The sequence below is a fragment of the Hylobates moloch genome, unplaced genomic scaffold (genome assembly GCF_009828535.3).
Source record: "Hylobates moloch isolate HMO894 unplaced genomic scaffold, HMol_V3 SCAFFOLD_19, whole genome shotgun sequence".
Lineage (NCBI taxonomy): Eukaryota > Metazoa > Chordata > Mammalia > Primates > Hylobatidae > Hylobates > Hylobates moloch.
The window spans coordinates 21,417,573-21,438,947 of NW_026652294.1; the positions used below are offsets into that span (position 1 = coordinate 21,417,573).

At 42.3% G+C, this 21,375-nt stretch overlaps 1 protein-coding gene across 8 annotated transcripts in view; it reads left to right on the forward strand.

Moving 5' to 3' along the window:
* TNRC6B (trinucleotide repeat containing adaptor 6B) overlaps positions 1–21,375 on the forward strand; it is a 291,806-nt gene that overhangs the window by 178,939 nt on the left and 91,492 nt on the right. Inside the window, exon 2 of one of the 8 annotated variants that reach the window (XM_058431281.1) lies at positions 3,184–3,260. The exons of the other annotated variants lie outside the window; for them this stretch is intronic. The gene's annotated coding sequence lies outside the window, so the exon portion shown is untranslated. The remainder of the gene's footprint in view (positions 1–3,183; positions 3,261–21,375) is intronic. 8 annotated transcript variants of the gene reach the window in all.

Consider the following 21,375-nt stretch of genomic DNA (forward strand, 5'->3'; position numbering starts at 1 on the left):
CCACCTGCCTCGACCTCCCAAAGTGCTGGGATTACAGGCATGAGCCACCACGCCCGCCCAGTTTTTTGTTTCGTTTCAAGGAATCTCTGTTCACATATAAAGAATTCCATAAAAGCCCCCCTTTTCTTACGTACATGATATCATTAAGTACACATTTTTTGCATCTTGCTTTTAAAACTTAACACCTTATCTTGAAGACTTATCTTCATTAGTACAAAAAGAACTGCTTGTTATAATTGCATAGTATTCTCTTGTGTGGATAAGGTATAATGTATTTAACCAGTCTCCTAATTGATGGACTGTTTCTGACTTTTTGCCGTTACAGACATTTTTTGTAGTGAATATCCTTTGCATATATAATTTCCCACATGTGTAATTCTTTTCCTGTGATAAATACTTAAAAATAGGATAGCTGCGTCAAAGACTGTGTACGCTTTCATTTTGATAGGTAGCTGCCAAATTGTCCTGTACAGAGATTGCACCTGTTTATATTCTCATCAGCAATGGTATATGTGAATGCCTTTTTCTGTGTTACCTTGGACACAAGGTAACTGTGGTAATAACACACAAGGTAACTGTGTGTTACTACCAAATTTTGTCTTTGCCACTTTGGTCAGTGAAAAGCGGTATCTTGGTGTACTCTGGTGTTGTTTTGTTTTGTTTTGTTTTGAGACCGAATCTTACTCTGTTGCCCAGGCTGGAGTGCAGTGGTGTGATCTCAGCTCACTGCAACCTCTACCTCCCAGATTCAAGTGATTCTCGTGCCTCAGCCTCTCGTAGCTGAGACTACAGGCATGAGCCACCATGCCCGGCTAATTTTTGTATTTTTAGTAGAGACGAGGTTTCACCATGTTGGCCAGGCTGGTCTCGAACTCCTGACCTCAAGTGATGTGCCTGTCTCGGCCTCCCAAAGTGTTGGGATTATAGGCGTGAACCACCATGCCCGGCCTGTCTTGGTATACTTTGAATACTCTATTCCCTTATGGAGAATGCAGTTGATCTCCTATATCTTAGAAGGCTATCTTTCCTTTTCTGTGAACTGTCTGTTCATTTCCTTCACCCATTTTTCTTTTGTATTGTTGGTCTTTTCCTCGTTGATTTGTAGGAGTTCTTTATGTATTATGAAACCTAGCTCTTTGAGATATAAATGCTGATTTTTTCCCCCCAGCAACAATGACCTTGGTGGGTTCTATCATAATACTTGTTATAAAGCATTTCTGTAGTCAGATGTAGCTGTCATTGTTTTATGGCTTCTGAGTTTGTATCATAGTTAGAAAGTCTTTGTTCATTCTGCATTATGAAAAGAAAAATTAGCCACAATTTTTTCAAATGCTTTAATGGTTGCCTTCCCAGCTTTCTTCTTTCTCTCCTTTCCCTTCCTTCCTCTCTTCCTCCTGTTTAAATACTTTATCCATCTGGAGTTTATTTCACTCAAGGTATGAGGTATGGGTCTGATCTTATGAAGTCGTATGTGGTTCTTGAGTGCCTTCTCTGGGCGCTGTGTGCCTCATCCCTCTGTTACTCATCACCTTCTTTGCTGATGCATAGTAGGTACTTGATGTGGAGGAGGAGGTGGACCCTGCTGCCAGAAGCAGTAGCAGCTCATGTGCTTTGTATTGTTAGGTGCTTTCCACCCATTATTTCTAATCAACACAGCCTCTCTTCAAGATAAGTAGTATATAGTTCCCATTTTACAGATGCAGAAACTTAGGTGCCAGATAATTTGCCCAGGCTCCTACCATTGTAGTGTCCAAGATACATAAAATTTGATTTTAAAGTGTCAGGCTCCAAAGCCTGTGCTTTTTATCTTGACCTGGCTGCGGTGTAGCAGGGGAGCACCTTGGGAGAGGCATGTGCTTATTGCAGTTGACCATGCTTCAGTATAGGATTTTGAGAGATGGAGGCAAAAGAACTTTGAAGAAGGTATTGGAAGGGTCTGGAAACACAAAGAAATACAAAAATACTGTATGTACTCACTAATACAGTCCCTAGATCAATGATGTATAGAAAGCATAATGCTCAACTGAAAGGAGAAAAAAATCCTTCTGATAGCTTAAGAGAACCTGAAGTGTCCTCTCAGTAAAACATATTTGAGGCCGGGCACAGTGGCTCACGTCAGTAATCCCAGCAGTTCGGGAGGCTGAGGTGGGCAGACCACTTGAGGTCAGGAGTTCACGACCAGCCTAGCCAACATGGTGAAACCCCATCTCTACTAAAAAAATTTAAAAAATAAAATAAAACTTAGCCAGGTGTGGTGGCATGTGCCTGTAATCCTAGCTACACGGGAGGCTGAGGCAGGAGAATCGCTTGAACTTGGGAGGCAGAGGTTGCAGTGAGCCAAGATCGTGCCACTCCACTCCAGCCTGAGCAACAGAGTGAGACTCCGTCTCAAAAAAAAAGGAGAAGAACATAGTTGAGATAGCTGTTACTGAGATTGTCTATTAAAGATTACAGGGGTAGATCATTCACAAAACATTTCCCCCGGGTTACCTAAGTAGAAATTAGGTGTTAAACTGTATGTATAGAGAACGTGGATGTCATTTTAAATAGAACTGGGCATCCTGTAACTGATCCTGAAGAGTTAAACACAGGTAAATGTTGGCTTAGTTGTTATCAAAATGCTGTATGTAAATCACTTTTTAGATTTGAAGTCATTTTCTCACTGGTGTATAATTTTAGTTGAAGAATTGGGTCATGTAAGTTCACAAGTCAGCTTTACTCTGTAGTTTGTGATTACTATTAAACATGCTTATCTTTCAGAAATATACATTTTCCTCAAGGTAATTCAATTATTATTCAGCTTGCTAAATTTAAATGACAACTGCTGGCACACAAGAACACGACTTTCCGTTTTTACTATTCTGAAAATAGAGCACAAATTAAGAGCATTGAGAAGTAGGGTACGACTGTCACCTGTGGAGTCTTGAATTCAGAGTTGATTTCCTTGTCTGCTGATTTTTTTCAATACCAAGGTAAGTGTCACAAATAGCACCCTTTCTCAGAGGATTTCCAGGATTTGAATAACAGACACAAACTTAATAAAATGGCAGTAGTGCAGCATAATCAGGAAGCCCACCTGCCGCCAGATCACTTGTTTGCAGTAGATACCGTGTGATCTCAGGAGCAGAGTCCACATCTCTTCCATTTATTTTCTAACATGAAATTCTTGGCTTTTTCTTAAAGCATAGATCTGGAAAGGTGTGCAAAGATCACCTTCCTTGATGGACTGCGTTACAACAGGTCTCAATCTTGTTAACTGGGTATGCATCCTCCTAGAGTTGAGAACACATGGTCAGAGGAGAATCAAATGTATCATTGTTTGAATTCACTTATTTTTGATTCCTTGCATGTGATTAATGCTTTCTAAAGATCTCCATGCACACTATTTAGCTCCATTTCTTCTGTGCGCGCATGCAGCCCTGACAGAGACTTGGTCATTGGTCAGTGAGAGAGGAGGGCCCAGAGCCTGAGGGGAGGGGCTCCCAGTTGAGTTCTCGCTTTCCTGGTGTTGGGAGGCAGGATGCCTCCTAGAACCACTAGTTTTTGTTTTTGTTTTCTGGGACAGAGTCTTACTCTGTCACCTAGGCTGTAGTGCAGTGGCACAATCTCAGCTCATTGCAGCCTCCACCTTCTGGGTTTAAGCCATTCTCCTGCCTCAGCCTCCCAAGTAGCTGGGACTACAGGCGTGTGCCACCACGCCCAGCTCATTATTATTATTATTATTATTTGTATTTTATTAGAGATGGGGTTTCACCATGTTGGCCAGGCTGGTCTCGAACTCCTGACCTCAAGTGATCCACCTGCTTCAGCCTCTGAAAGTGCTGGGATTACAGGCTAATTTTTTTGTATTTTTAGTACAGATCAGGTTTTGCTATGTTGCCCAGGCTGGATGCAAACAATCTGCCCACCTCAGCTTCCCAAAGTACTGGGATTATAGGCGTGAGCCACCACACCTAGCCTAAAATTACCTTTTTTTTTTTTTTTTTTTGAGACAGAGTCTGGCTCTGTTGCCTGGGCTGGGGTGCAGTGGTGCCATCTTGGCCCACTGCAACCTCTGCCTCCCAGGTTCAAGTGATTCTCTTGCCTCAGCCTCCCAAGTAGCTGGGATTACAGGTGCACGCCACCACACTGACTAATTTTTGTATTTTTGTGGTAGGGGTGAGGTGAGGTTTCACCATGTTGGCCAGGCTGGTCTTGAACTGCCCGCCTCGGCCTCCCAAAGTGTTGAGATTACAAGCATGAGCCACTGCACCTGGTCCTAAATTACCTCTTAATGGAATTTCAATTTACTGTGATTTTGATGTCGAACTGCTAGCAATCTGATTTCAAAGGTCAGTTATTATTTATTCTTTCAATAGACAAGAAAAACTGTGTCGGACCATGTGTGGAGGAAAGCAGAGAAAAAAAAATGCACCATGGAAAGGAAAACACCTGAATGTTTAGAAAAGCTGTCCCACCACTTACTGTTATAAGTTCTCAGTTTTTCTCCTGAATAATATGTGCCTCAGAGCTGTGGATTCTGGTTGATAAACTTATTTTCTCTCCTCTTTAGGAGCCATATTTCATCACTTTTCTGTAGAGAATAGTTCTTTCCAAGGCCATAGCTAAGACCGCTATTCCTCATCTTCTTTTTAGTTTCTTCGCTGTCGAGTGCTGACGGTAGAGTGCTGCTCTGGCTTTTGTGGGTTGGTCTGGCCCTTAAGGTGTAAACATAGTTTTTAGCGGTTCCAGATTATAAATATTAGAGTGTGTGAGCCGGGAGCGGTGGCTCACTCACGCCTGTAATCCCAGCACTTTGGGTGGCCGAGGCAGGTGGATCACCTGATGTTAGGAGATCGAGACCAGCCTGGCCAACATGGTGAAACCCCGTCTCTACTAAAAATACTAAAAAATTAGCCAGGTGTGGTGGTGGGCACCTATAATCCCAGCTACTCGGGAGGCTGAGGCAGGAGAATCGCTTGAACCCAGGAGGCGGAGGTTGCAGTGAGCCGAGATTGTGCCATTGCACTCCAGCCTGGGCGACGAGGGCAAAATTCCGTCTCAAAAATAAAATAAAACAAAATTAAATAAATAAACAAATAGATAAATGTATGTATGTATGTATATTAGAGTATGTGGTATAAGCCCTCATTGAGAAGCTGTTTCTTTTTTTTTTTGAGACGGAGTCTTGCTCTGTCGCCCAGGCTGGAGTGCAGTGGGGTGATATCGGCTCACCGCATCCTCCGCCTCCCAGGTTCAAGCGATTCTCCTGCCTTAGCCTCCTGAGTAGCTGGGACTACAAGCTCACGCCACCACGCCCGGCTAATTTTTTGTATTTTTTTTAGTAGAGACAGGGTTTCACCGTGTTAGCCGGGATGGTCTCGATCTCTTGACCTCGTGATCCGCCCACCTTGGCCTCCCAAAGTGCTGGGATTATAGGCGTGAGCCACCGCACCCTGCCCCAGGAGGCTGTTTCTTAGCCCGTTTGGATATTTGTAAAACCACTCCTAATTTCAGACTGTCGTTAGAAGCATGGCATATTAATTGTAGTGTATAGGAAAGTACTTTCAGGAGTAAAATGTGAGGTGATGTTAAAGATTTATTCACTAAATCTTACATTAAAACCTAAGGTGTCCTTTGAACTCGAAGAACCTTATTTGAAGTCAAGCAAAACCGTAAGAATGGTTAAAAAATTAACAGCTTTGGTTCGGTTACCTTATAAACACACAATATAGGTATTACTGATCGAAGGAAAGTTCAGTGAAGATGCTGGTAGTTTACAGCACTCCGGAGAATTAAAACAATGAGATGTAAAGGTGACAGCTCTAAAAATTCAGACATTTGCCTTATTAAGCTCTTTTCTACAAGAGTCTTCATTGCACTGAGAAATGAAACCTGGCACCCATCCTAGGAGCGTTATCTGTGCGGAAGTTCTGATTTACAGATTTGTGATCTTAGGGAACAGTGTGCACACGCAGGGTGAAATTTCAACTGATAAAGGGATCTCACTTATGGGGCTGTGTCATTCAGGGTTCTGCCAGGGAAATGGGCCATTCCAGGTATCCATGTAGGAAAGGCTTTTTTTTTTTTTTCCTCTCTTGTTTTTCCTTTTACCTCCTTATTGAGGTATTATTGACATTTACAATGTGGTAAGTTTCAAACGATGTATGCAAAAGATAGTTAATGTGTCCTTCATCACCCTTTGTCTCCTCTTGCCCATTTATCACCCCTCTCTGCCACCCTTCCCTGCCCCTTCTCCACCCCAGATAACCATTGATGTGCTTTCTGTCACCATAGATTAGTTGACATTTTCCAGAATTTCATACAAGTGGAATCATTCAGTAGGTACTCTTTTTTGTGTGGCTTCTTTTACTCAACATAGTTATTTTTACATTCATCCATGTTGTGTTTAACAATAGTCCATTATTTTTATTGCTGAGTAAGTAGCATTCTGTTGTATATTCTACCTTAATTTGTTTATCCATTCACCTACTGATGTGCATTTGGGCAGTTGCTCGTTTTCAGCTGTTATCAATAAAGCTATGAATATTCATCTAGAAGTCTTTGTTGGACATATGTTTTCTTTTCTCTAGAGTAAATAACCTAGGCATGGAATGGCTGGGTCATATAGTAGGTGTATGTTTAGCTTTTTAAGAAACTGCCAAAGTGTTTTTCAAAGTGATTGTACCATTTTACTTTCCCACCATGAGAGAGTTCCATTTGTTAATTCTTAGAATGGTGAGTCTTTTTAATTTTGGACATTCTACAAGTACATGTGTGTTGACATCTCATTGTGGCTTTAATTTGTTTTTTTCATAATAACTAAAGATGTTGAATATCTTTTTTATGTGTTTATTTGCCACATGTATCACATGTATGTCTTCTCTAGCAAAGTGTCTGTTCAAATCTTTTGCCCACTTTTTTTTTTTTTTTTTTTTTAAAGACAGGGTCTCACTCTGTCGCCCAGACTGGAGTGCAGTAGCACCATCTTGGTTCACCACAACCTCCGCCTCCCAGGCTCAAGCAATTTCTCCTGCCTCAGCTTCCCTAGTAGCTGGGACTACAGGCATGCACCACTACCATTCGGCTAATTTTTTGTTTTTTTAGTAGCAATGGGGTTTCACCATGTTGGCCAGACTGATCTCGAACTCCTGACCTCAAGTGATCCATTCGTATCGGCCTCCAAGAGTGCTGGGATTACAGGTGTGAGTCACCGTGCCCGGCCTCTTTTGCCCAGTTTTAAGATGGGGTTCTTTATATACTCTGTATATAAATTCTTTGTCAGATAAGTGATTTGCAGATAACTTTTTCTCAGTCTGTGGCTTAATCTTTTTATACTCTTAAATGTCTTTTGAAGAGCTGAAGTGTTTAACTTTGAGTCCAATATATCAGGTTTTTTTCTTTTATAGATTATGTTTTTTGGTGTTGTATCAAAAAAATAATTTTTCTAACATCGGGTCACAAAGATTTTCTTGTATGTTTTCTTCTAGAAGTTTTATAGTTTTAGATTTTACATCTAGTTTATGATTGATTGAATTAATTTTTTATATATTGCCAAGGTACAAATTGAGGTTCATTTTTAAAGATATTCCTACCAGTTATTCTAACATCATTTGTTGAAAACACTCTCTTTTCTCAGCTAAATTACCTTTGCAGCTTTTTGGAAAATTGGTTGTCTCTCTCTCTGTCTCTCTCTCTGTCTCTCTCTCTCTCTCTCTCTCTCTCTCTCTCTCTCTCTCTATATATATATATATATATATATATATAAGTGTGTTTCTGGATTCTGTTCTATCCCATTGAACTTTTTGTCTATAGAAAAATAAGACAGTACCATACTGTGTTAATCACTTTAACTTTATAATAAGTCTTCACGTCAGGTTGTGCAAGTCCTCCAACTTGGTTCTTTTTATAGTTGCTGACTATTCTGAGTCCTTTGCTTTTCCATATGAATTTTAGAAGGTACTTGTCAATTTCTACAAAAAATTCTGCTGGGATTTTAATATAGAGATTTTGTTGAATCTAAATTAATTGGAGGGTGATCGACATCTTAATATTTAGTCTTTTCATTCATGAGCATGGTACATCTCTTCACTTACATAGGTTTTTAAAAATTTCTACCCACAACGTTTTGTAGTTTTCAGTGTACATATTCAGGACTTGCATATTTTTGTCAGATTTATTCTTATGTGTTCACAGTTTTTGAAACTATTATATATATGGAATCTTTTTTTAAAATTTCCATTTCTGATTGTTCATAGTATGTAAAAATATAATTAGTTTTTTTATATTGATCTTGTATTTTGCAGCCTTGTTAAACTCACTTATTAATTTTGGTAACCTTTTTGGTAGGCTCCATTTGATTTTCCAAATAGGAAAGATTTTAATATAGGGAATTGAAGGTTCACACAACCATTGGAAAGTCTGATGAAAGAAATTCAGGAAGGCTCCTATTATTGTTGATGAAATTAGAGTGCATATTCCTAGAGGAGCAGTGATGTCAGCTGCATGCAGCTATGGCTTTAGATGATCTGGAAGCTGCTGCAGAATAGGAAAGTCCTGCATGTTGTTGCCTGTGTGTCTTTTTGCAACTGTTTCTAGAGAATATTGACTTCTTTTCTGCTTTCCAGACCTAAGAAGGGTACCTCTCCTTGGTGGCAGCTAACCTGGAACCCTACGGGGAATGGGATTCTGGAAAATATAGTTCCAGGCCATTTTCTGAAGTGCAGGGAAGATCAGGAGAGGTGGTGATGGCAGTTTGACAGTCTGGCACTGACGGTATTAATAGAGATACATAATTACTCAGTCATGGAAAAGTGACTTAGCAATACTGTGAAAAAACAGGAGTGTTAGGTGGCTGTAACTCAGTAAGATGTGATTTCCAGAAAGCAAATGACCTCTTTAACAGTATTAGCAGCGGCATATCATACGGGACAAGTAAGTGGCAGGCCCACCCTATTTGGTGCTGCCTTGCCCGGTAATTGAATGAGGATAGACAAACTGGAACATGTTTAAGGGATAATGATCCCAGTGGTAAGGGGATAGAAAACCAGGTCGTGAGTGGAATGTGTGAAGGAACTAAAAATGTTTCAGGGATGCATCATGGATAACTGCACGTATTTGGAGAATTTGTTCCATGTATTCTGAAAAGGAAGTTTTAGGACCAAGGAGTCGAAGCTATCAGGAGACATTTCTCAAGGCACTGTCAAGAACTTCCTACCCGGCTGCACTAAGTTTGAGTAGGAAGCCACATCTCTCCTTGTTCGAGTTTGCCGAACTGCCCAGCTAGAGTATGTAAAGCACAAGATGAATATTCTTCAGGCACCATTCTAACCCTGAAATTTTTTGCGGGGAAAAAGCTTTCAAATTGTTACAGCTTTTGCCACATAGAATTTTGGAAAGTAAAAACAAATTTTTAAAAACAGCTGGCTGGCGCAGTGGCGCACGCCTCTAATCCCAGCACTTTAAGAGGCCAAGGCAGGCGGATCACTTGATAACAGGAGTTCGAGACCAGCCTGGCAAACATGACGAAACCCTATCGCTACTACAAAAATTAGCCGGTCGTGGCTGGGCGTGATGGCTCACACCTGTAATCCCAGCACTTTGGGAGGCTGAGGCTGGCGGAACACGAGATCAGGAGATCGAGATCATCCGGGCCAGTGGTGAAACCCTGTCTCTACTAAAATACAAAAAATTAGCCAGGTGTAGTGGTGCGCGCCTATAGTCCCAGCTACTCGGGAGGCTGAGGCAGGAGAATCGCTTGCACCCGGGAGGTGGAGGTTGCAGTGAGCTGAGATTGACTGCAGTCCAGCCTAGCAACAGAGTAAGACTCCGTCTCAAAAAAAAAAAAAAAAAATTAAAAGAAATTAGCCAGGTGTGGTGTCTCGTTCCTGTAGTCCCAGTTACTTGGGAGGCTGAGGTAGGAGAATTGCTAAACCCTGGGGCCAGAGGTTGCAGTGAGCCAAGATCGCGCCACTGCACTCCAGCCTGGGCGACAAAGCAAGACTCGTCTCAAAAAAGAAAAAAAAAAAATTATCAGCCGGTCGCAGTGGCTCATGCCTGTAATCCCAGCACTTTGGGAGGCCGAGGAGGGCAGATCACAAGGTCAAGAGATCAAGACCATCCTGGCCAACATGGCAAAACCCCGTCTCTACTAAAAATACAAAAATTAGTTGGGCGTGGTTTCGTGTGCCTATGGTCCCAGCTACTCAGGAGGCTGAGGCAAGAGAATCGCTTGAACCCAGGAGGTGGAGGTTGCAGTGAGCCGAGATCACACCACTGTACTCCAGCCTGGCAACAGAGCAAGACTCCGTCTCAAAAAAAAAAAAAAAAATTATCTTACTTTTTTTGGTTTGAGTAATTCCAGACAAGCCAATTCCTTGCATATGCCTTAAAATACGTAAACTGGGAAATTCATGAAAAGCCTAGAGTCAAAGGCTATGTCGGCAAAAGTCTATTGCCATATTTCATGGATTCTGAGCCTCACGTTCTTTTACTCACTTGACATCTCTGAAGTCTGCATTCACCCTACAATGGATGCCACCCTTGGATGGCTGGTGCCTTTCATTTGCTGTCATCCAGCTGGCAGTTGTTCTTGCCTGCACATGCACAGATTGGTCCTAGCTATTCCTAATGTCATCGTTTCAGTAGAGTTTATGAAGTCTGTGCTACATGAGTTGTTTAATCTAAAATACCTTCCCAGGCCGAGTGCGGTGCTCACACCTGTAATCCCAACACTTTGAGAGGCCGATGCAGGAGTATTGCTTGAGTCCAGACATTCAAGACTAGCCTGGGCAACATAGCAAGACCCCATCTCTACAAAAAATTAAAAAATTAGCTGCACATGGTGGTGCATGTCTGTAGTCCCAGCCACTTGGAAGGCTGAGGCAGGAGGATCACTCAAGCCCAGGAGTTTGAGGCTGCAGCGAACCATGATCACACCATTGCACTCCTGCGTGATAGAGCAAGACCCTGTCTCAAAACAAACAAAAACTTCACTAAGGTTATACTGTAATTTCACATTGAAACACAGATAAAAATAATGAGGCATATGCTTGATATTAATGAGATTGTAACTAAGAAATAACTACAATTCTATATTTTCTTGAAAAGAACCAAGTGCATACTCGTGTGCTGCTCAAAGATCTAGGGACGAGCAGCTTATTAGAAATGGAAAATTGTAGGCCCTGTCCCACAACCTTCTAAATAAGAATCTGCGTTTAACAAGATACCCATTAAAGTTTGAGAAGCATTGCTTTACACAGCCTCAGAAAGGAAGGTAACACAATGTAGAAGGAACTGTGTTACATTTTATTACCAACATATAAAAGTGTTACCTATCACGTGTCACATAATAAAATTGAAGGCAGGGGAAATTTCTTTATCCCTTAAAATTAATTAAAAATGCATTTACCTTAATCTTTCTAGTTTTAATGTTGATTTCTTCTTATAAGCCACTTAGAATGATTTTTATGCCCTAGTGCTATTTGGCCTTGTCTGCTAATTTAATATGTGCAAATTACATTAGCATCCCATTAAATTCCCTCAGATCCAGCAAATGAAAAAAATGTTAAGAACAAATCCAATATACATATTTGGAGTACCCTACTGTGTAATTTCCTCTGCCTGAATAGATATGTTCCAACATGCTTTTTGTGTGTGTGCATTTTTAATTAAAAACATTTTAAGTGGATACTTTGAGCACTTGGCTTAACTCTCTTCATTGTACTCCTTTGCTAATTTTTCTTACCCTAAATATGCGTGTGGTGTCATTAATCCTTAATTACTTATAATTGGTAATGGTTTTATGGCTAGTTATTTTCTTACTGTTTTATAAGTTGCTGAGATTACCTTTTATTTTCTAAGGAAATAATGTTCATACAAGTCACATGTCTCAGGTGCATTTTGAAAATCCCTATTTAAATCTGTGTTGGGCAGACTCCTTAGTATGTAGATAGTAGAATTCATTCTCACTGGTGCGTGGGTTTATTAAATGGTACTTGAGAGGCTGAGGGTCAGGTGACGCCCAGCACCACACCATGGAACTGGGGGTCCCATGGAAGCTTTTTTGTTTTCCTGCACATTCAGGAAATTGCTGTTACAGGGGTAGGCTCCAGGACCGCGTCATCCCTGCAATGCTGCCTGAGAAGATGGGTGCCCTGTGTGTCCTCTGGTAAAGTCACACATGCACCTTATTGGCATAGCATAAATCACATCCCCATCTCTAATTGTGAAGGAGTCTTGGAAATAGGCCAGAGGAGCTTGGAATTGGTGTTGACTGAGCTGATGAAGATACCACCACAAAGTGAAATAATAGCTCAGTGACTAGTACACCACTAAAATTCCTGGGAAAAGAATTGTATTGTGAATTATGTGTAAGAGGAGCATTTTAAATACCCTCGTGGCTGTCTATTCCTGCTGTACTTAAGGAATACTTGATCGATTAAACTAACAATTTGAGCATGTTAGGATGAAATGTAGATTCCAGAATACTTTTGGAAACCTATTTTTGTAATGTGGGGACTAAATGATTTCTCAAATTCCTTTTGATTCTTATGTGACTTTCATAAAGAAAATGGTTTAAAGTAGGAGTCCTTGACAAAATTTCCAACAGGAGACCAAAAGATGAGTCAATGTTTGAAGCTCTTTTTTTTTTAATTGAAATTTTTGAGATAATTGTGGGTTCACATGCCAGAAGCAAGGCAGAGAGATTCTGTATGCCATTCCACCAATGGTAACTTCTTGCAGAACTATAGTACAATGTCCCAACCCAGATTTTGATACAATCTGCCAAATTTTGATTTCCCCAGTTTTACTTGTATTTAATTGCCTATGTGTTTAGTTCTATACAATTTTATCACATGTGGGTTCATGTATCCACCACCACTATTAAATACAGGACAGTTCTGTCACCACAAGGGTCACTAGTGTCACCCTTTTTTATAACCACTCCTGCTTCACCCTACCCCCCTTTGTATCCTCTGGCGCCCAACCACTTGTCATCTCAGAAATGTTATCTAAATGGAATCTACAGTATGACACTTTTGGGAGTGGCTTTTCTCATTTGGCATAATTCCATGGAGATTCATCCAAGTTGGTGTATTATTAATGGTTTGTTCCTTTTTATTGTGGAGTTCTTTTTAATCTTTTACAGTATTAGTTTACTTTTGGCATAGTTCCCGTGTTGGGTGGCTCTCTTCCTGTTCGGGTCTGTCTGCCTTGATTTTGTGGAGTTGGAACTAGGACCAAAGGTGCTGCCACCCTTACTGATCACAGGGTGTCGGTGATAGGTTTTGATGCTGTTACAGCCAGTCATCCAGACCTTAATGGAAGGGAAGATGCTCCTGGGAATGTGGAGCCATTTCCTGTCAAGATGAACTGTGGCTGTTCTTCTGAATTAAGGTTCTTATCATCCTTTCACTCCCATCAGCGCACATACAGGTGGAGATTAATATGTTCAAGTGTGAAATTGTCAGCCCTGCCTTTCCTGCGTGTTTGAGGCACGATGGGCTCAGAGACATGCATACAGGAACCATTGGTCATGACTCTAGTTTGTGGAAAGAAGCTGATCTCTTGGCCGGGCATGGTGGCTCATACCTATAATCCCAACATTTTGGGAGGTCGAGGCGGGCAGATTATCTGAGGCCAGGAGTTCAATACCAGCCTGACCAACATGGTGAAACCCCATCTCTACTAAAAATACAAAAATTAGCTGGACGTGGTGGTGCATGCCTGTAATCCCAGCTACTCGGGAGGCTGAGGCAGGAGAATCACTTGAACCTGGGAGGCGGAGGCTGCGGTGAGCTGAGATCGTGCCACTGCACTCGGGAGACGGTGTGAGACTCTGTCACAAAAACAAAAGTTGATCTCTAACCTAGATATCACAAGCTTGAATTCACACATCCAAGATCCTGGTATTTTCAAAACAGCAAAGGCACTGCAGGCTGTCTTCAGAGTATTCCAAAGTGTGATAGAGACAGGGAACAGAGCAAGGAGAGCACAGTTTTCTGCCCTGAAGGTGCGGTCTGGGTTGTGAGGTGAGGTAGGACTATTTAAAAAGTGGAACTGAGAGCCCCAGAAAGGCAGGCAGCACTGCATCTTGTTTGCTGCTGAATTCTCAGCCTCAGCCTGGTGCCTGGCATCAAGTGAGCACTGAAATAATGAGGGAACTGATGCGGTGGAAGGGAAACTTTCAGCTACGCTGCACAGTTCTTCTGGTGTAGACGAGGGTGACTACCAAGTAAGCCCAGAAAACCAGAGAAGGTGTGGGTGTGTGTCTGGGGAGGCTTGCTGCCGAGAGAGGGCAGAAGTGGGGGTAGCCATCTCCCTTCCCGCAAACTCAAACCCAGCACTTACTTTCCCATCTCGGGCCCTGGGACTTACTCTTCTCTTGGCCTGGTCACTCATCTCCCAGGCGGCTTTCTTTATGGAGGGGTCTGGATGTCCCTGTCTCACAGATGCCCGCTACAGACGGCTCATGGAAGGCAGCCTCCTCTTCCCATCTCTTCCCTCTTAGACACTCTGGCTGCTTTCCAGCTTGTCTTCGTGGCGTTGCCTGGCGTTGTATGTGTGTTTTTTCTGTCTCCCATCTAGAATGTCAGCTCCCTGAGGGCAAGGACCATCCTTCTTTTGCCCAGTCTTATATCCTCAGTGTGTCACAGGTCAATGCGTGGCATACCATAGTCACTCAGTATATGTTTATTAGATGATTTAGCTCATTGTTTTGAAGCTGTTCTTTAAGCGCATTTCCCCCGGGAGGGTAGAAAGTGTTGCTCGCTCTTTAATGATGCATTTTGGTAGCATTTACTTGGAGGCCCTACTGTGTTTCTGGTGTTTGTGCCATGGACATGGGGCAGGGAGAAGAGGAAGGTTCATTCCCCTTCCCTTGTGTTCAGAGGCTTCAGCCGTGGCAAACGCACACACACTCGACTCGCCGCTCTCTAGCGTGGTGGGTGCTCTGGTGGAGCAGGCCAGCCCCGCCCCCGACTGCAAGGTTGACAGCTGAGGGGAGAGGCGGGCCTCCTGACTGAAACTGAGAATGAGAGGTTTTGGAAGTTTTGCATTTAGGTGCTTGTGTTCACCAGTCCCAATTTGATTCCTTATTCAATTACCAGAAAATGTGTGCTGGTTATTTTTAAAAATGCATTCCCTGTAAGGAGATCCCCCCTGCCCCCAACCCCGAATCCTGCTTCTGGTCTCGTCCCTGCCACCTCCTCCCTTACTCACTGTACTGCATCCTGGCTACCATTCCTCAGATACACCAGTCTCACTGATTGACATTTGCCATTCCCTCTGGAATGTTCGCCCCCAGATACCCACATGGCCCCATCCCTCACCTCAGTGAGTCTCCATTCTCATGCAACTGTATCAGAGGCCTTTTCGAACTATTAGGTGGAAGGCGTTGCCCTCTCCCCACCTCTCTCCTTCTCTCTCAGGTGAACTGTCCTCTCCTGAGCACTGCTGTCGCCTGAACTGTGTATTTTATACATGCATCTCGTTGTATATCCTGTTCATTTGTTGCCTTTCTCCCCCACTGGGATGTAAGTCACATGTGAGCCAAAGCTCAGTTTTGTTTCTGCCAGATCTCCAGTGCTTAGAAAAAGTACCTGGCTCAGCCGGGCGCAGTGGCTCACGCCTGTAATCCTAGCACTTTGGGAGGCCGAGGTGGGCGGATCACTTGAGGTCAGGAGTTCGAGACCAGGCCAGCCAACATAGTGAGACCCTGTCTCCACTAAAAAATACAAAAATTAGCTGGGCGTGGTGGCGGGCCCCTGTAATCCCAGCTACTCAGGAGGCTGATGCATGAGAATCACTTGAACCTGGGAGGCAGAGGTTGCAGTGAGCTGAGATTGCTCCACTGCACTGCAGCCTGGGTGACAGAGGAAGACTCCGTCTCGAAAAGAAAAGTGCCTGGCTCATATTAGACAATAAATGTTTGTTAAAGGAATGAGTCAGTTCCTGGGCATCCTAGTAGAAGAGAGCCAAGTCAGTCTGTGCCTACCGGTCTGTGCCTGTTACCACCCCTGGTAAAAGCAGCCATGCCACAGAAAGTCATTTCAGGTGCTCTGATGCTGCCAATGACCGGTGTCATCTGCCTTGAGACCTTAAGGGCCAAACAAGAGGCAGGGCAATAGTTGTGGGGTCTACAGAAGAAGGCGAATTTCTCTAGAGTTGGAGTTACTGGGGATGGTGCCGTTGAAGCAAGTGGATATTGAGCTAGGACTTGCCACTAGGGTAAGGTGTGATGGGCATTAAAGAGGATGGTGTTTGTCAGGCGTGCAGAATGGATGACGAAAATGTAAAAGCTAGAACTGTACTATGAATGGCTTTGAATGCCAATTACAGAGGCTCCAAGCTCTTAGCTTTCCCTTTGCGTGGTCTCGGACCATTGGAGGGTTCAGTTCTGGGATGCAGCCGGTTCCTAGGAATGTCAGCATTGTTGCTTTTTGGTGTTCTGAACTTGCATGCGGGGCAGTCTTGCTATGCCTCAGCTTAAATGAATATTGGGTATTTTCTTTTTTTCTTTTTCTTTCCTATTTTTTTTTTTTTTTGAGACCAAGTCTTGCTTTGTCACCAAGGCTGGAGTGCAGTGGTGCAATCTCGGCTCACTACAACTTCGGCCTCCCGGGTTCAAATGACTCTCCTGCCTCAGCCTCCCAAGCAGCTGGGTAGCCCACCACCATGCCCAGCTAATTTTTTTGTATTTTTAGTAGAGATGGGGTTTCACCATGTTGGCTAGGCTGGTCCCAAACTCCTGACCTCATGATCTGCCCACCTCAGCCTCCGAAAGTGCTGGGATTGTAGGCGTGAGCCACTGTGCCCGGCCGAATATTGGGTATTTTCTATTCAGGTACAAGTCACTTCTACTTTTCTCTACTATTATTGTAAAAAATTAAGAAGAAAACACTGTTGTATTCGCTCTTCACCTGAGAGGTTCTCAAGAGTAGTTTGGCTTTTTGCCATTCAGGATTTATTCTAGATTATGGTGTTTGCACTTGCTTTATCTTTTGCCTGCCTGCACAGTACCCTCCCACACATTCGTCCCCTGCAGAGGCAATATTAAACCCCCAGCTCCCCTAGACAGTGCTTCCTAACCTTTTCCGGTCAAGACACACAGAGAAAAGATTTGTACAGCACACTGGGGTAAATAGATGAGATTGGATTGGGCTAGCAGCAGTCCCAGGCTGAGCTGTAAGGAGTTTGAGGGGCTTTTTATTCCATATGTACTTGGAAGCTGGGTGCACCTATAAACCATTCTTGGCACAAAGTTAGGGAATTGGAGGTACCCATAGTATTGCTTTGGAAGCTATAGTAGAGACTCAGTAAATACTTAACTGAATTTGTTGAATGAATTAAATAATTTGAAAGTGATGAGTTTTACATCTGGCTGTATATTTAGAGATGAGAGAAAATATGAATGATTTCTCTTGCCCTTCATATTTAGAAGCAATTGATGATCAAGTAGGACCCACCTAGTCATCTGGCATTTGCATTTGTTGCTGTATGGGAGGGTTTTTTATTGTTGTTTGTTTTGGAGACAGGGTCTTACTCTGTTGCCCACACTGGAGTGCAGTGGCATGATTATGACTCACTGCAGCCTCAGCTTCCTGGGCTCAGGTGATGGGAGGTTTGATTTTTGAGGCATAAATCAGGTAATAATGTTTTAAAGTGTAGGTATAAACAAGAATTTAGAGCAGTTTCTCAACCCTAGCTACATGTTAGAACCACTTGGAGGGACTTCTGAAAATCCCTGGAGATTTCTATGTAATTGACCTGGGGTACTGCCTGAGCAATAGTTTTGTGTTTGCTGTTTATATTTTCTTTTGTTTTTGGATACAATCTCGAACTTACAGAGTTTGAATCTGTATGATTTTAAAAAGCCTCTTTTTCCCCTGAGTCATTTGAGAATTAACTGCTGATCCAATGCTGTCACCTGTAGCCCTTTCACCAATACTATAGTCTGTTTCTAACAAAAAGAACATTCTGGTGTAGAACCACAATATAACCATCAAAGGGAAAAAATTAACTCACTGATACATGACCACCACTTACTCTTCAGCTCCATTCAAGGTGTGACATTGGCCACACATTGCATTTGGTTGTTAGGTCTTTTCAGTCTCCTTTCGTTTGGAACAATTCCTCAATCTTTTCTTGACTGTCATGGCCTTGAAACTTTTGAAGATTGCAGGCCAGTATATTTTGTAGAATGCCTCTGAATGTGGAGTTGTCTGATGGTTCCTTTGATGGTATTCAGGTTAAACACATTTAAAAGGAGTCACAGAATCGATGCTGTGTTCTTCTTACAGCATCCTGTCATGTAACTCACAGTTTGAATTTGTCCCATAACTGATGATGTTCACATGGGTTACTTGATTAAGGTGGTATCTTGACAGGCTTCTCCTTGACGTCATTACTTTTCTCAACCCTTTGTGACAAGTATTTTATGGGAAGGTGCTTTGAAACTATGTGACTATTCCATTCCTCATTTCAATTTATTCATTTATGTATTTCTCTCTGTATGAACTTGTGTTTTCCTATTTTATACAATGGCTTATAGTCTCTTACTATAATTACTTATTTTGATGTTGATGTTGTTCCAGATTGAGCTTGTAGGAGCATTTCAAACTGTCTTCCGTGGTCATTTGACGGATCCCATCATTCTTTGAGCACTCTTTTGCTTCTTGGCAAATGTACATTCCAGGTTCATCTTGTACTTTCCTTATCCTACCCCCAGAATTAGCTCTTGTTCCAGAGAACTCTGGTTTTATTTAATGAAGAATGGAAGCCACAAAACTGGTGCTAAGTGTGTTCATTATTATTTGGATATTGCTTGTTCTCCAGCCCTCAGAGTTGGGAATAAGCTAAGGGAATAAGCGTGTGTGTGTGTGTGTGTGTGCACGCGCACGTGTGTGTAGGAATATATACTCACATAGGTACACAGACTTACAGCTAATATTTATTACGTCTATATATATTGGAAACCATGAGTTCACGTCAATAACTAATTTAGATCCAACCCCACAGAGTTCATTTGAGTTTTCTCCATTTTCCTCCATTTGTGTAACTTATTTTCTCAACAGTGAGAAACATGGCTGTCATTCTTTTTCTTTCTTTCGTTTTTTTTTTTGAGACAGAGTCTCGCTCTTGTTGCCCAGGCTGGAGTGCAGTGGCATGATTTCGGCCCACCGCAACCTCCGCCTCCCAGGTTCAAGCATTTCTCCTGCCTCAGCCTCCTGAATAGCTGGGATTACAGGCATGTGCCACCACGCCCAGCTAATTTTGTATTTTAAACCTCTATGGGGTTTCTCCATGTTGGTCAGGCTGGTCTTGAACTCCTCACCTCAGGTGATCCACCCGCCTTGGCCTCCCAAAGTGCTGAAATTACAGGCGTGAGCCACCGCGCCCAGCTCTATTATTCTTAATATACTTAAATAGTCCATCAGTCTCCTGTATGTAACCCATCTCCATCACCGCCCCCATGGATGCCTTCTCTGCATAGACGCCCATTGCTCTCTGCTTGGGCTCTGACTCAGAATAGGGATTTATTTTATTTTATTTTATTTTATTTTATTTTTTGGAGACAGAGTCTCGCCCTATCGCCCAGGCTGGAGTGCAGTGGTGTAATCTTTGCTAACTGCAACCTCTGCCTCTGGGTTCAAGCAATTCTCCTGCCTCAGCCTCTCGAGTAGCTTGGACTACAGGCGTGTGCCACCACGCCCAGCTAAGTTTTTGTATTTTTAGTAGAGATGGGGTTTCACTGTGTTAGCCAGGATGGTCTAGATCTCCTGACCTGGCAATCCACCCGTCTCGGCCTCCCAAAGTGCTGGGATTACAGGCGTGAGCCACTGCACCCGGCCTGGATTTTTTTAAAGCTCCCCAAATGGTGCTAATGTGCAGCCTAGATAGAGAACAGGACTAAATTAGAAGAAAGGTGAGACTCACACTATTTGATTTATTGTTAAGTAAATGGCAGGTTTTTAAGCCAGATTTGGCAAAGTAGATTCTTCCTAAGGAAGTGAAATTTAAAGAGAAGACTAACTTCTACCAAGATGCATGGTAAACAAAACAAAACAAAACAAAAAACAGGGTGAAAGTATAGCCTGTCACCTGGAAAGCTTTGAAATATGTCTGTTTTAGAAATGAATTTACTTCTGTTGAGCATGAATTTCAATCTATTTCCCTGAATTGTCTGTTTATAGGGACAATATTTGAAAAGGTTTTTGAAGAACACGTTTGATTAAAACTTACCCTTTTTACATTTTATTTTATTTTATTTATTATTCATTCATTTATTTATTTTGCTCTTGTTGCCCAAGCTGGAGTACAATGGTGTGATTTTGGTTGACTACAACCTCCATCTCCCAGGTTCAAGTGATTTTCCCACCTCAGCCTCCCGAATAGCTGGGATTACAGGTGCATGCCACCACGCCCAGCTAATTTGTATGTTTTTAGTAGAGATGGGGGTTTCACTGTGTCGGCCAGGCCAGTCTCGAACTCCTGACCTCAGGTGATCCACCCACCTTGGCCTTCCAAAGTGCTGGGATTACAGGTGTGAGTCACTGCGTCCAGCTAACATTGCATTTTTAAAAATAAACTTTTAATTTTAGAATAATTTTGGATTTAGAAAAAAATGACAACCTAATACTTTTTTTTTTGTAAACACCAAATCTTTAAACAGGAAATATTCAGGCTATGGTTGCTACTTTTCTGTAGTTGGTTTCACTGTAAAATGTGGAAGCCAAGTTACAGCAACGTGGGCATGAGGAACCCCATCCACTCCTTCTACTTGCAGCCAGAGGAAGCAAAAGGCTTTTAGAGCCAAATATAACAGGATCTGTGGCCGGCCTGCCTGAGACGGTCAACATCCATCTTACCAGTGTTTGTAAATCCATTTTCTTAAAGGAGGGCACTGCTGCTGCAGGTGGATTTTCTCCGTGTGTTTCACACCTAGACAGAGGCACACAATCTGACCCCAAAGAAATCCAGCATAAGACCTAAGGAAATTTCAGTAAAATCTCCTCCTTGGTTGTGTGGATTTTGCGTATTAGGCTTTTATATCTTTATACCCAGAGGTACAGAAGGAGAAAGGCTAATATTTGAATGCAGACAAGTCAGTGACAACATGTAGGTAAAAAAATTTTTTAAGTCTTTTTTTTTCTATAAATAAAACATTGTGTATTCACGAGAGCCCACCTCAGTTTTCATCCATGGTTCCTTTTGTATAGTTTCAGTATGTTAAACTAGATCTCTGCTTCCCAAACTTGAGTCCTTCAGGAACCATCTTTATGATTTTGCCGTGTTTGCAAACCTGTTATTCACTTAACCTTTAATTTGACTCACTTGTAACTCGGCCTTATTCTAGGTGATATCTGTGAAACCATGGATTTGTTATCTTTGGTA